We start from the raw sequence: 13,920 nt of genomic DNA, 5'->3' as shown, positions 1-13,920 counted from the left end.
ATGGGGACGAAAAATATGAAAAATTTAAAATAAAATAAAGTCCCTGATGATTTTTTATGGTTTAGATGCAACACCTAGAGAAACTCAAACAATGTTAATCAAAACAAACTTGGTAGTTGAAAAAAACATTTGAAATTTCACTAGACAAAAATACAGAAGCTCATAGTTGTAAAAAGTAAACGGAAGTTCAGAAACAATTGAGGCATCCCGTCGAGATGCATACGATAATGCTGATTATAGAAGAACCAAAATAAAACAAGAGCTCAACCATACGATTTATGTGTGTAGGTGCGGGAAAAAGTGTAAAATGAGGACGGGCTAATTGGAGGTCATTTTAGAAAAACATATTTTCCACGTCACATTTCTTTTGAAAAAAAACACAAATACATAGTATATAACACGTTCAAGGTAACTTTCATAACAATATACTCTACTTTCATACGTGGTGTAGACAAAAAAAACAAATACATGCATGAAAATTGGTCTCTTTTTTTGTTGTCGGGCTGGGATTTTGTGTGTGTGTGTGTGTGTGTGTGTGTGTGTGTGTTGTGTGCAGCCTGCAAATCATAATATTTTTTGACAAAATTTTACAGAGCCGCCGCGGATATGTATAAGTTTTCACAGATTTGTTTTTGAATTTTTTTTAAAAAAAACTTGAATTTTTGAATATATCGTTTTCGAGCTATCGGCATCTAGGTAGCTTGTGTAGGTTGAGAGCCTGCGGCTGATATTGCAGTTTGTTCGTGGCCAAGCAACCATCCGATGGAGCTGTTTCACCTCGCAGCGCGAGTGAGCGACGGGTCTCGTTCGGCGTACGCGCAACCGGAGTCACCATCAGAGAGCACGTTTGCTACGTGCGCCGGTACGTTCCCTGGCCTGATACGCCGCAGGGGGGGTCTCACGTTGCGGCCTCGAGGGCACATGAATGTTCTCTCTCAATCTTGGTGGGTTACGTGCGCACGGGGTCCTCTTGTGCCCGATATGCCGGAGCGGTCGATTCCTCGAGGACACAGGAATAGTCTCTTGATGGCCAAGTTCTCGCGCGGTTACCATCAGGACACCAAATGCCTTTTCTGTGGCCGGGTGAATGAAGACGGTGCACATTTGTTCCTCAAATGCAAGTCGATTAAAGAGGTATGGCGAGATCTAGCGATGGAACCGGAGCGCATGAAACTAGAGACAACAACGTCGGTACATGCGATGATGGACCTGCTGTGGGGAATGCATGAGAACAAATGCACTACGATCGCCACCCTCTGGTGGCACTGGTGGAATAACCGCAACAAACTCAGGGAGGGTGAGCTTCCCGTAGTGGCGTCAGAGTTGGCCAGAAGGGTTCGGGCTGATGCTCTGGAATTTGCAGAAGTTTTGCAGCCAGCCGCAAAAGGGGAACACCGGAAGTTGTGGCAGCCTCCGCCTGATGCAATGCTCAAGATAAACACAGATGCAGCGTTCCAGGTGGAAGAAACTCGTGCTGGGTGGGGCGTAGTTACCACAGACACAGAAGAAAATATCGTTGCAGTTCAAGCTGGTTGTCAAGACAACGTTGGTGATGTCTTCGGGGCAGAAGCACATGCGATGACACAGGCTATTGCCATGGCGACTGATCTGGGCATGATAAGGGTGGTTTTTGAGACTGACTCCCAACTTTTGGCTGATGCTCTGGACCTACAGAAGGTTGATTCATCACCTTATGTTGCGGTCATCGAGGACTCGAAACTCCAGCTCAAGTTGTGGTTCTCCAAACATGTAATATCGGCTTGCCGGCATAGTGCAAATCAGGTAGCTCATGAACTAGCCGTCATTGGGCGTATGTATGAACCAAACCACTACATAGAGTGGGAGTCGGATGTACCAACCCCTGTGGCTGCTTGTGCTCAAGGCGATTGGCTTTAGCACAAGCAGCGTTAAAGTACAATAAAGCATTGCTTTAGCTCAAAAAAAAAGAGAAGCTCTCGTACCTGGTACTAGTGTACCGCTGATCAGGATACGGCGAGACCCTACCCGCCGCAGGATCAGCTCAGGGCGGAGTCAGGATTTAAGTATAGGGGGGCCAAGCCAAGTAGATAGAAAAAATCCAATGCAAAAGATAATTATAAAGAATAAGGTTAAGAACTTGCACAACAATCTCATTAACAATTTCAGTATGTCAAGAATTTGAAGAAACCGGCCGTGAAAACAAATTAATTTTAATGGTGTTTGGAGTTGTTTTTTTTCTCTTCGTAGTTGACGAATTTCAGTTTTATAAGTAACCAACTTAGAAAACAAATTAATCTTAATGGTGTTTGGCAGTTCCTTTTCTATTCATAGTTTAGGAATTTCAATTTCAGAAATTAGCTATACTATATACAGTGAACATAGGAAAATTCTGCATCGCAAATAGGACATCGTACAAGATAATTTGCATCACGATAATTTCTAGGACACGTACGAGATATGAATTTTTGATAGCATCTCAAATAAAAAAACAAAGCAAATAAAATCTAATGTATAATTTCAACACTAATACAAGATGGGAATTGCGATGAGAGAAATAAGTATAGTGTTAACCTACTAGTTCGTTACGTGAAGCAATGAATTAGGCTTTTCTATTCACAGTACAGATTAGATAGGCTTTTCTATTCACAGTACAGATCAGATCGTGAGCGACGGAGCAAAGAGATCAGAGGCAGATGGGTACACGACGGCGGCAGGGCCGCACGGGTCACACGACGGGCGGCAGCGGCGCCTAATCTGACCCACGTAATCATGCACGAGAGAAAGGATCGTGAGCGACAGAGCAAAGAGATCAGAGGCAGATGGGCACACGACGGCGGCAGGGCCGCACGGCACATGACGGGCGGCAGCGGCGCCTAATCTGACCCACGTAATCATGCACGAGAGACGTGCAGCCCGAGCCCATGTACAGCCCAATGCTAAGAATGCTAAGCAGGCCATCGTGAACGTTAGTTGCAGTGGGCTAATAAAATTATATTAGCAGCCATATCGGCTTTGGAAAAGGCCATCGTGGAACCACGCACGCATATATGGCTGCTAACTTCTTCGTTTCCAAGCCGCCGGGGGCTGCTGCGATCGGATATTTTCATCGCGCGGTTGCGCCGCCAGGGATTGCTGTGATCGAATCTTTCCCATCGCGCGGCCAAAAAAAATTATATTACCAGCCATATCGGCTTGGAAAAAGGCCATCGTGGAACCACGCACGCATATATGGCTGCTAACTTCTTCGTTTCCAAGCCGCCGGGGGCTGCTGCGATCGGATATTTTCATCGCGCGGTTGCGCCGCCAGGGATTGCTGTGATCGAATCTTTCCCATCGCGCGGCCGCACCACCACCAAGAAGCGGAGAAGGGAAGGGGACGCCGGAACAGGGAGGCGTCGATCTACGGACCACAGACACGTTGCCGGACGGGCTTAACGCATTGACGAACCGCAAAAACATGAGCGGAAAAAGGTAGTTTATGTTCAAATTAGTTTAGTTCGTGCCTTGACAAATTATAGATTTATAGTCATACAGACTGTAGGCACTAAAAATCAATTACACATTTTCTGTTTTTTATTTGTGCTTGTGTAGACAGTAGACATGCAAAGGAAGAAAGCGGAATTGATTCAAGCTCTCAACCGTCGAAACATGATGCCTGTGCAAACAACGTGCAACCTAGCGAAGGGGAGCAGCCTAATCCACAAAGTAAACTTCTCTTTGATTCATAGGATTTTGAAAATGCAGGAATAGGAAAAGTGTAGGGTTGGAGTGGCATGCTCATTTGAATCCTATAGAATTAGCAATGATTGTTTGATGCCACAGGAAAAACAAAGGAATTGTGAAAAGAGATTGGAGTGGATGTTACATTTCCTATAAAATGTAGTACAAAAGATTCCATAGGAAAAATTCCCATGAAATCCAATCCTATAAATCAAAGGACCAACATAGGAAAAAATCCTAAGGATTTCAATCCTCCAGAAATCCTATAAAATTCCTTTGAATCAAAGAAGCCCTAAGTCTAAAGATTTTTATTGATGTCATGAGGTAAGCAAGAATGATTTAATTCCAAACATTTATAATATCTACGTCTCTTTAGAGGAAATAATGAATCGAGGATTCCCAGAACCAAGGTAATAACCGGACCAATATTTAATATATACAAACTTCTAATCCCAAAATTATGCCACTATAAAATTTAACGAATCTACATCTCTTATGTCGTTGTATTTCTATTACTGCTCAGATTTGCTATCTATTTTTTCTTTAATTCTGTTAAGAGATTGGTGCAAAGGAGGTTAACATAAGAGGAAAAAAATCTCATGTGCCATTGTCTTGGCCTCCCCTATGCTCAAATCCTGGCTCCATCCCTGGGCGGATGCCACCCCTACCGTCGACCCAAATGGACGAAAAAAAACAAAAAAAATCCCGTGTCTGTGTTGTGTCAGACGGTTGGAGTTGCCCTAAGTAATGCATGACAAAATCTGACGAAAAATCAGAGCAAAGATGGGAAAATGGAGGACAATGAAATGGAGAGGAAGTCCGGTGTGCAAAGTACTCTCGTTCATAACAACTAAGTACAGATGCAAAGGGATAGAATGAAGTTAGCTTCATTTGCACTATAGGTAATACCAAAATGAGAATGACAGTAGAAAAATGAGTTCTGATAAGAAAAATCATGGGGGTGCTTTAAATAGCTCAAATATGTGGAGGCAAAGATACGGATTAGACCTTACAAAGTGGGTCAGAGATTGTGCGGGGTCAATCACAAGACGCGCTGAACTATCTAAATTTGAGACAGTGAGTAGCCATTGGGAAGCATGTGCTCAGTTTCTTACATCTGCGTTCTTTCACTTTCTCTGCAATCCCCTTGTTAGAGTCTGAAGCAAAATGGAGCTCTCCCGTTCGTTTGGATTCTGGACCGTCGGATTAGTTGTCCAAAACAATCCAGGCCGTCGGATCTCTAGATGGAGCGATCTGGACCGTTGGATCTCAGACATCTCAGACGAAACGATATGGGCCGTCGGATCGAGGCTGGGCATGCCACCGCCTGTAAATCCCGTGCCCCACCAAGGGCATTCTTGTCTTTTCACACGCAGGCGTATAAAACGCATCAGGTCAAAACCTAGCCGCCACCTACCGCACACGCGCACCCCGCTCCTCCTCTCCTTTGCGCGGCTGCCGCCCGTCATCCTCCCCCGCATCACGCGCGCACGCGCCCCACTCCATCCTCGCCGCCCGTCCTCCTCCTCTCCTCTGCGTCGTCGCCGTTGTCCATCGCCACCGCGCCCTCCTCCTCCTTCCACCTCCTAGCCCGCGCCCAATCTCCGCAGCCCTTCTTCCCTCCCTGCGCCCGAAACCCTAGCCCCCAACCATGGTGCCCGAATCTGCAGGAGGTGTAGCAGAGAGGTCCCAGTGACCACGGCGGCGCATTCGCGGCCGGTCCACCTCGGGCTGCTTCTCCACCACCACGCACTTGCCCCGCGTGCGCTCCTTCTCTCCCGGGAGTGGGCCGCAGCCATGGAGAGTGGCCAGAGGATCAAGGACGGCCAACCCCTACCTCCTCTCCAGCACGCTCGTCTTTGCCATCTCTGCCGAAAAAGGAGACGGGAGCAAGATGAGAAGACGAAGGAGAAGCCCTGCCATCTCTGCCCCGTCCACTGCGTTGAGCGCGGCGACCGTCTGGGCTCTGCTTATGCACCCCCAAACTATTCACCTCCACGCCCCTTCCAATCTCCCCATCCCTTTCTTGCAAGTATCCACACTCTCTCTTCCTCCTGATTAACCTGCCCCCCATTCATGCCCTCCTCTTATTTGATTTAACCACAAGAATTTCTTATCTTTGTTTGTGCAGATCCTTTTTGTGTATGCCTACAAGTTGTTCGATAAAAATCCAAGCAGGTTGTAGGAGATGGTTAATTCCATTTTATGCCCTTTTGTGTACTCAACGGTTCTTTTTTTTTTCTAACATTTAGCATGCAGTCAACATAACTTACCTGTACAATGTATTGCCTGGTCATGAAACTTGCCTACTCAAGATATGAGTAAATTGAGTAAATTCCCCAGAAAATATAGTTATGCTTGATTTAATATGGTTTGCTGTCACGCACAAGTGCACATTTAGTGAACTGCAAGCTTAAATCATGACAATGTTCTATGCTGAGCAAATCCACCCTTTGCAGGTATGCTTAGTAACGTCAAAGAGATGCCGCCCATTACAAATTATGATATTCATCATTACACATTAGCACCACCATGGATAGCCAAGATCCTTCCCAGCCATGATAATCAGGTATCTTAAAAGGTGCAACACATTTGATTTTGGGTTGATTCTGGTTCTTGTATTGAAGGCTTGATGTCTGTGAGTATTTACTTAAGAGGAAACTTGCATATGATGGAGAAGGCATTCATGGTAGAGGGAAAGGTTATTGTTGATCCTTTTTGTAAGATTTCCCCACTTCGCTTTTTTAACTGTGCATGATTCCTTATGGAGATTCACAAAAGGTGGCTACCTCAGTAAATGAATATACTTTTGGAAGATTCACAAAAGATTAGGGTTTATATGCATGTTGTTATCCATGACCTGTGATGGTTTAGATTGGAGCCTAACTGAATTAGTTGAATGTAGACTTTCTGATATGGATAAGCATATACAAATAAGGATCAACATTTGATTGGGTGCTACAGAAAAAAAATGGTTCCAAGAAATTTGTGAAGATGTGATGAAAGCTACAGATTTAGAGAATGAGTTTGCACTATTGCTTCTAATAAATGGTATGAAAGATTTAGAAAAACAACCTACACTATTACTCCCTCCGTGCCATAATTATATAAGATGTTACTACATCCAATATATGAGTACACTAGATGTAATAACATTCTATATTATGGGACAAAGGGAGTGCCTTATAGGAAACTGTATGGTGAACACCCAGTTTATTACATGGTTTATGTATGTGCTTTATCCTTATTGTAGTTTCAGTCATAGGTCACACATGCACTATTTCTAATAAAGGGCCATGTTTCTATATGGTGTTTATTGCTATGATGTTTAGTATCGGTGGTACCTTAGATTGTTGACTATATTTGTTTTGTACTCTGTTCTTCCAGAGTGAACTTTGCTGTCATTTTCATCTATCCATCCAGAGGAAGTAGATGATTGATAGAGATTCGGAGAAAGCAATTAATAAATGAAGATCTCGAGGCTCCTATTTCTTCAGGTACTTCCTTTACTTGCAGTTTCCTTCTAATTACGAGCTACCTCTGCCAGTATAGTCATTTATTTATTTCATTGCCAGTCTCTGTTGATTGAAATGTAACCATGCATGGGCAGCTTAAATGGCAGCAGTTCTTAATTAGTTAGAAAAAGACAACCAGATTAATCTTGCTTCAGATTATGTTTGTGCTGCTATTGCCCATCATCGGTTGTGTTGTTACTGCTGTTTAAACATACCTGGAACAGGTAACAAGCGGCAAGCCGCTCTTCAACATTGTCGATAACAGCCAGAGAGCGTCTGAATATGAGCGTTGTCGATAACAAGATAGCTAACTATCTATAGTAAAATTCAGCTACACGTGTTTAGTTGGTCCATTGCTTCTAAAATTTATGCACCCTGAAACTTGATTTGCATACTCAGAATATAGTCAGAAATGACAAGGAATTTAGCTACAGAATTGACAAGGAATGCTCTTTTTTCTCTCTTTAGATTCATTGCTAGCCCCACAAAGGAAGAGGATGCCAGGACGAGGACTGTAATCAATCCCCACCTTACTGTCCCAACGACAGTGTCAATGACTCCGAGCCTAGGTGAGCAGCGGCCAGACCAGTACTTCCCCACCTGCGTTGCTTTCCCTGTTATTACTGAGTTTGTGTCGTTGTTGTGCTCCTTCTCTCCCTTCTCCCAGGTGCTCAACGTACCCATCTTGCTGATCTAATGTGTATCTATCAATTTGATGCAGCATTGTCGTCTTATTTTCATGACGGCGTGGTGTCTCGACGCGTGATGGATTCACTCACACGGAGGAAGCTTTTCTCCGCTACTCCGGTGACAAGCGCACAAGCTTTTGGGTCCATGGCGCCACCGGTAAACAAGGTATGTCCTGTTCCGTTGATTGATCAGTTCATCTTGCTTTTAAAATTCTTACACTATGATTTGCTCAAATTCTATCAAGACAACGGTGGAAATTGAATTTATTTATTTGAAATGCATGCCATTTCTCCCTGATCATTAGTTCATGTATCTTGATGATGTAAACCTGGTGTCGTTTAATCTTTTCCATAAACCAGTCATTTGGGAGTTTATTGCAAGCTATACCATCTTGATGCGGAATTGCAGATTGTGTTCTTGCTATAATTTCTTACGACTGGTGCTGCCTAATGTGTTTTGCATGTACTGATCTTGGTGATCATGAGTATTAGTAGCTATATATATATATATATATATATATATCCATGTTCTTTGTTCTCATATTAGTTCACATTAGTTCACAGATAGGTTCTCGACATGGGTAATTACTCTCTAAAACAACAATTTAGTGGTGTGCTAAGCCACTATTTCTATATAATGATTATCAAGAAAATTTGCTCTAGCACGTATGCTTTGCAGCCAAGTCTGGCGAACAAAGTAATTAAGATGAAGCATTTTCCTGATTTTCTTAACCTGGAGCTTTTACCATCTCTTCATCGCATCAACTTTTACTGTAGCATCCAGTCAAATCTTTGTTTCTATGTATTTTTAACTCTATTAAAAACTAAAAAAATTGAAGCACTGGCAAGCCTTTTGTTAAATCTTATATGATCCATAGTAGGATATCTAAATTCAGTTATGCTTTAATCTTAATATCTTGAGAAGGAAATTTATTTACCTTGGTTTGTTATCTTGTGTTATGCGCTACTAAATGATATGATCCTATCTAAGATGAGAATATGCATAGGAATGGGGCAATTTATTGTCAAAGAAAGTCATGTAGTACCTTGCTGTGATTATTAGCCTATTGTGATACTCAAAACCTAACAATGAAAATGTTTTATGACTGAAAGTTTGACATGATCTCAAGTATGATTTGCTAATGTTGGTTACATGATCTCCAGCCTGACAACAAAAGAAAGGGATGTTGCCCCGTTATCGTCGTCATCCTCACGGTTAGTTACATGATCTCAAGTCTCTCTCTCCAATTTGCTAATGGTAGTCCTATGTATGACTTGGTAGACGAGATGTGGGTTCCAATAGCCTCTCAAGATTATAAGTAGATTTCATATATTTGAACAATGGACTGGGATTATGTTTCATATACGCATATGCGTTTATTGTATCATTTAGTTCCGCTGCCACAATGCCAAAGTTTTACTACTCCCTCCGGTCTGAATTAATTGACGTGATTTGCCGATAATGGTTTGAAGTGTCAGACTCGCTGATATATGTTATTTCATAATATGCATAGGGTTTTTCTCTATCCACTTAGACGGATTATCACCCTTTTCATGGAAGGATATATAAGTTTAGATCTGAATATATTGTTAAGGCATTCTCAGTATCGAATATATGATGGTACAGATTCCAGAGTCATCATTATAAACAACAAGGGTTTATGCCTTTCCAAATTAATTATGTAAGTTATCTTTGAGCCTTCTCCCGTTCACAAGTCATCATTATTGGCCTGTCTTGCAGTTTCTGCATCCTTGTTGCTTCTATTTTAATACCGGTGCAAGGTGGCATCTATATCGGGTTGTCCGCAATCTGAACTTCTTTTACAGTGGCACTCTTTTACTTTGCAAGCGAAATGCTTGAGAAATATAAATCTTGAAAATCTACTGGTAAAGAAGGTGCCGATCATCCTGTAATGGAATTGCTTTATAAGACCAATAATCTTTCGTGATTTTTTTCTCTCTAATAGTGTGTCGTGCCCAAGTATATTCATATTGCCCTAAGAGGCTTTCTTTTCTTCATTTTCTATAGGGATGTAGCGAGAATGGATAGTAAGAATGATGCATTTCCAGTTTTTTTTATCTTTGGTGTCTATTTTGTTGTTTTTAGATGTTTAAGATAGTGGGATCAGGCATGCCTTTTACAGTTTTTCAGTTAACAAATTATGTTCAGCTCAATCAGTTTTTGATTACTGTGATGTTAGTGTTCTTTCTTAGCACCTTCACTTTATTTTTTCAATTAAGTTCATTGTTCCGTACTTACTGCTATACTTTGTTCAAAAATCCATTGTTCATTGTTGTTTATTAAATTAGCCATGTCCATCTGTTATTCCTAGGATTTCCTTAAATAACTATAATAGGTGGAACATGAGAACATGTCCATCTCACAGAGAATTAATCTTGCTTCCTTACAGAGCCTCTGAACATGATGATCATGTGGACTAAGCTTGCATGTGGGTGCGCCAAGGAGCATGTCCAACCTATGAAGGGATAACAATAATTGGTCAGACTTTGTGAAGACATCATGGATTGGAGAACGTCAGATATGTGTCCTTGCGTTCAAGGCTAAAAGGGGCAAACTGTTGCTTGCTATCTACCTGCTTTGACAAGGTTGGTTACTAGGTCGTCATCATACATGCAAATGTTCCCTTTGACAAGGTTGGTTACTAGGTTCTTTGTGAGTGTTTGGTTGGACTTATGTTGCACCGCTGATCTGGCTCGCTTTGGTTATCTAACAAACCAACTATTGTATCTACTTGGCGCCAATTCATCGGCTTGGCTTACTTTTGGAACATGGTGCATATTTCCCCATTTGTTGTGAACTTCCAGATCTAATGGTGCCATGCTTTTGGTATATTTGATCGCCTTATCCTTCCACAGTGCCTGGATAACTCTTCTGGCTCGCTTTGGTTATCTAACAAACCAACTATTGTATCTACTTGGCGCCAATTCATCGGCTTGGCTTACTTTTGGAACATAGTGCATATTTCCCCATTTGTTGTGAACTTCCAGATCTAATGGTGCCATGCTTTTGGTATATTTGATCGCCTTATCCTTCCACAGTGCCTGGATAACTCTTCTGTACTGGACAAACTTGTACCAAGGACTGATCCATTTTGAGCAATCACTCTAAATTTCCTTCGCAATGGTTAATACGTTGTTTATGCGCTTGGAAAATAAGTCAGTTTCTTTGTTAAGACAAGACTAAGTGGGGTGCGTTAGGCCGTGCATCCTATCTTTTTGGGTCAGTTCATAGATAATGATTTGGTGTATGGCACAGTACCGAACCAACATCATGCTTTTTTTTGTATTTGCAATGCTCTAATGATTTTATTATCATATTGGATATGACTGTAGCCTGTAGCGGTGCTACCAGCACTGGTAGAAAAAGGGTCTATAGTCCCGGTTCGTAAGGGCCGTTCTTGAACCGGGACAAAAGGGTCGGTACTAATGCCCTGACCCTTTAGTCCCGGTTCAATCCAGAACCGGGACTAAAGGCCCTCCACGTGCCCGGTCCACCTTTAGTCCCGGTTGGTAACACCAACCGGTACTAAAGGAAATTTTTTGATTTTTTTTGAAATTTTTTTTGAATTTTTTTTATTTTTTTTATTTTCAAATTTCTGAATTATTTTAACCTCTAATCTCTAATCACCTTTCATCACTGCTCAATTTAATCTTTAATCAACCCCTCATCATTCCAAATCATCTAACTTCCTCGTTGTTTTCCTAACAATAGTAAGATGTCAATCCTATTAACCCTCAGGAGTTTAGCTTGAGCATCAAGTCACACATTTCATTGTTTGAGTTTGAAACTATTGTTCTAAAAAACAATAATTTTTTAGTAACACTAATATTTCTTGAATAAGTAGTTTGACCATAGTTTGACCAGATTTAATGAAAATTTTAAAAAACTGAAATTTGAGCATAACTTTTTTTCCTTTTGGAATTTGAGGATTCTACAAATTTGCGAACAGGCCATAGGCCGCCTCCATCGGATGTAACTTTTCGAGTAGATGATTTTTCATATAAAAAACTTTTTAATCCGAGATTTTCCCAACAACTAGACCACATATCACATGGGAAACTTAATTTTTTTGACATTTCCATCATTTTCTTTTGTTTTTTCTAAGACTGAAAAGGCGGTTCACGCGGGGGGGGGGGGGGGGAAGAGTTTGAAAATGAGACTTTTAGTACCGGTTTGTGCCATGAACCGGGACTTATGGGCTTTGACCTTTAGTCCCGGTTGATGCCACCAACCGGGACCAATAGGCATCGCACCCTTTAGTCCCCGCTCGTGGCACGAATCGGGACTAAAGGGCCCAGGTGAACCGGGACTAATGCCTTAGCCGCACGAACCGGGATAAATGCACCCATTGGTCCCGGTTCTGGACTAATGCCTTACCCGGTCTGGACCAAAGCCCCCTTTTCTATTAGTGCAGGTGCGGCAAGCCGCACTTTCTATCTAGTGTTGAAGAGTGCCTATGGTAGTTAAACCCCTAAGAGCAAATACAATAGTGGGCTATAATATAAGTCCGCTTATATGGCACTTTTGCATCTGTGGAGCATTGGCGGAGCTTCGGCAAGGCCGATTGGGCCGTGGCCCGCCCAGGTATGGAGCAAAAAACAAATTATATACTACTGCAGCCCACAGCGCTGACGGACAGCATACAGAGAAGGCACACAGCAGACTCGTACACATACGATTCACAGCGATGCAGGCTCAGGGTTCGACCGTGACAGCCACCTCATAGCGCAGTAGGAAGCAGACATCAACCGCCGGCCACCGGAGCACCGCACACTCAGTGTCCCACGGACGGACGGCCAACCGGCACACATCTACTCAGCCGACCCATCCGACCCAGGCACCCAACTAGCTAGCTTTTTCTCTCAATCCATAAGAATGATTCTAAAAAAAGCCAGCTTCTTCTCTGAATTCATCAAAATCACTACTGATGTGAATCCCTGCAAGGTAAATCGATTTGAATGATTCTCAATTTTATTCCCCTAAATTCAACATAGGCCATTGTTCGTTAAATCATCCCCTAAATCCCCTAAATTCGACCCCAATAAGCATAATTAATCCACTGAAGATCAGTTCTTTACACTTTACAAGTTCACAACAGATGTCACTTTTACAGTTTACAAGTTCACAACAAAAGTAGTGTTGTTGTTTACTGTCTAACAGTGCAGTCAATTATAGTTTACTGCCAATTTGGTAGCGCTGTTTGGTATGCTTTGGTAGATTAAATATATACATGGTTCAGAATTTGAAAACATTTGTATTCTCTGGCTCGCCCAACTTTTTTTTTGTAGCTCCGCCACTGCTGTGGAGGAGAGCGATAAGGAAAATATGAAGGAGTGAGCTCTTATGCAAGAGCCAGGCTCTATGCATACTCCTAAGCAAAAGTATTTAATAAGAGAAAAGAGATAGAGAGAAAGTAAAAAAAAGTGTAAACGTATAACCAACCTCATAACCCATTCTATTGTATAATAACCAATTAAGGTGGTGTTTGGTTCTCTAGTCCTAGGACTTTTTCTAGTCCTAGGACTTTTTAAAAAAGACTCTCAAGGAGGTGCTTCTAAAGACTTTTAGCAAAAAGTCCCACCCTGTTTGGTTTGCTAGGTACTTTTTCTAATCCCAACACAAAAAAGTCTCTGGAACCAAACACCCCCTAATAATGCTAACTGTTGATGATATGGCACGTTCGTATAGCCAGCAGTTTGTATAGCCAGCAGCTGGCTATACTATTAAACATGCTCCAACGAGTGGCTGCAGCGTACTAACAATGATTGAAATGTGCTCAGAATTGACTCGTCAAGGATGATTGAAATGTATGCTAAGATTTCACCCGTGGTCCTCACAAGCATATAGGATAAGAGGTGCGTTAATTCCTGGCCACAAAAAAGATGTGGAACAAAGACAAACTGTGGATATGGTCACACGCCGTCTAGCTAGAGGAACAGTGTTTTTGGCATCAGACATTATGTTTGTTGATACCAAAATCCGAAAGTGCGCGCAT

At 42.1% G+C, this 13,920-nt stretch overlaps 1 long non-coding RNA gene across 5 annotated transcripts; it reads left to right on the top strand.

Annotated features, from left to right (window-relative positions):
• The first annotated feature begins 5,115 nt into the window (after positions 1-5,115).
• On the top strand, positions 5,116-10,870 carry LOC125532369. 5 transcript variants are annotated; one of them, XR_007294059.1, is made up of 8 exons: positions 5,116-5,731; positions 5,831-5,877; positions 6,159-6,268; positions 7,087-7,196; positions 7,683-7,783; positions 7,936-8,069; positions 9,068-9,118; positions 10,315-10,870. It is a non-coding gene; the product is annotated as an uncharacterized LOC125532369 (long non-coding RNA). The 5 variants fall into 5 exon arrangements; XR_007294062.1 differs by adding an exon at positions 9,531-9,585 and having other exon boundaries at positions 5,116-5,877; XR_007294060.1 differs by adding an exon at positions 9,418-9,585 and having other exon boundaries at positions 5,116-5,877.
• The last annotated feature ends 3,050 nt before the right edge of the window (positions 10,871-13,920 follow it).

This window comes from Triticum urartu, unplaced genomic scaffold (assembly GCF_003073215.2).
Source record: "Triticum urartu cultivar G1812 unplaced genomic scaffold, Tu2.1 TuUngrouped_contig_9740, whole genome shotgun sequence".
NCBI classification, from domain to species: domain Eukaryota; kingdom Viridiplantae; phylum Streptophyta; class Magnoliopsida; order Poales; family Poaceae; genus Triticum; species Triticum urartu.
The sequence above is the reverse complement of the archived record's forward strand: the minus strand, read 5'-3'. Positions and strand labels throughout refer to the sequence as shown.